Source organism: Sinocyclocheilus anshuiensis, unplaced genomic scaffold, assembly GCF_001515605.1.
Source record: "Sinocyclocheilus anshuiensis isolate Anshui unplaced genomic scaffold, SAMN03320099.WGS_v1.1 scaffold331, whole genome shotgun sequence".
NCBI classification, from domain to species: Eukaryota; Metazoa; Chordata; class Actinopteri; order Cypriniformes; family Cyprinidae; genus Sinocyclocheilus; species Sinocyclocheilus anshuiensis.
The window spans coordinates 372,048-374,480 of record NW_015552556.1 but is presented as its reverse complement, the minus strand read 5'-3'; positions in this window follow the sequence as shown (position 1 = coordinate 374,480).

Sequence of the window (2,433 nt, the reverse complement as noted above, 5' to 3'; positions counted from 1 at the left end):
GTGTCTTGATTTAAACACTTTGGTGGTTGCACATCATGCAAAGCACATCATACTTACTGAAGCTTTTTCAAAGTGTGTTTGAAGATCAAAGTCATACACAAAACAATGAAAGGCATAAATGTTCAAACGTATGCCATAATATTACAATACAGTTTACTGGTTTACTACAAGACACATTAATGACGTAATAAACGCACAGAACTGAAACGTTATGATCCTTGTGTTGTTATCTTGATTTAACCCTAGGGGTCACACTTGTGATCCTCGGCAATGCGCGTAACATTTTTACAACAAACAAACAGTTTTTGTTTTAATAATATTTATTCTTTCATATTTTCTTTTGCGAAGGAATTGCATGGTACTAGACAATACTGACCTCTAATATGTGCACCATGTATTTATATAAAATAATACTAATATTAGGAAATACATATATTTTATAAATAGTTAATACTTAAACAGTGTTTAAGTTCAAATCCATGCATTGATGCCACCTGGTGGGAGAAATAAAGAAAAACACATGTAATAAGAATTGTGTAGCCACGAGATATGCTGTAGCACTATAAATTTTGTATTCCCTAGTTGCTAATAAGAGTATTTTAAGACCTGTTTTATTAGACCTATTTTATCATTTGAATATGTATTTATTTAGAGATTACCAAGGACTACTTAGATGCTGATTTGCAGATTTTAAAACAAAAAACCTGCTCTGTATTAATTCCCATTAATTTCCTATGTCATTTTTGACTGTGCGGATCACATGTGATTTTTTAAAGACCATTTAGCCTTTCTAATAATTTATAATTGTGTGTGTATTCATACAGCAAGTGTCACAAAAACTGCACAACACAGTAAAAAGTGCCACATCTTGCTCTACACAGGCCGAAAGTTTGTGTTTCATCATGTGCTGTTACCAGAGTATTACTGTGGTATTAGTGTATCAGTATTATATGTGACCTGGACCACAAAACCAGACACAAGGGTCAATTTTTCGAAATTGAGATTTAATAAATAAGCTTTCCATTGATGTATGGTTTGTTAGGATAGGACAATATTTGGCCGAGATACAACTATTTGAAAATCTGGAATCTGAGGGTGCAAAAAAATAAAAATAGAATATTGAGAAAATCGCCTTTAAAGTTGTCCAAATGAAGTTCTTAGCAATGCATATTACTAATCAAAAATTAAGTTTTGATATATTTATGGTAGGAAATTTACAAAAAATCTTCATGGAACATGATCTTTATTAATATCTTAATGATTTTTGGCATAAAAGAAAATTCGATAATTTTGACCCATACAATGTATTGTTGGCTATTGCTACAAATATACCCCAGTGACTTAAGACTGGTTTTGTGGTCCAGGGCATGGGCGTCGCTAGGCCATTTTTAGGGGGGCTATAGCCTCTATAGGGTATAGCGTTCTTCAATCCGCAGACTGCAGCGGCTCAGTGCAAGAAACAGAGGACAAGGTGTGTGTTTATCGATATACTGTTTTAATATATGCATCTGTGCAGCTCTTTGTCATAAATCCAGTTTACAAAATATCATGGGAGAGCAATAAACGGTTGGTTCCCCATCTACTGTAGCCTAAGTTTTCACTGTGTTCACCCCTCATCACACCACAGCTGTTTCCTCCAGCGAAAATGAAGCACATATGAACGCATACTTTATAAAACGATCATGTTGCTATTTTCATTTGAAAATGTAACTTTCAATATAATACATATTCCAATGCATGTGGCAAAGAGGTTTGCATAGGCCTACTTGAGATAAGGAATACTAGAAATGCAAACAATAAAATTTTGTGTTTGTAGCCTACAGTAAACAGATTGTGTGTGTTACAGAGGAGGCTCCCGTACCGCCTCCTCCACACCACCAGAGGGAACCGTCTCCCGAATATTAGTCATTCCCATTCGGACTCCAATTCCCATCACCCCTCATGCCTGGGACTGATTAATTATCCACACCTGCACCTCATATACACACACACATATAAACCACTCACACACACAGACTCTCTGCGAAGTCTTGATTTGCCCTGGCTGTCATTTCCGAGCGTTATACCCGTGTTTGATTTTCTGTGCATCTGTTCTTGGACTGTTTCCCGATTCTCTGATTGTTATCTGCCTGCCCCGACTTGGATTGTTTCACCTGGACTCTGTTTGCTGGCCGCCTGCCCCGATCTCTCGTCTGGTTCACGACTCTGTCTCTGCTGTTCTGCCTTGCCGGTATTTGACCCAGTATTGTCTGACTATTCTAAATAAAAGCTGCAAATGGATCCACACGCTTCTGACTTGTCACAACAGTTGGGGACCAGGCAGTCTCATTGGGATGCTAGAGAAGCTCTGGTGTTGCACTGCAGTTTGCTATATGGTAATTGGCCTTTAAAGGTTGCTTTGACCTGTATCTTTATTTCAGAGGGTTGAGAAGA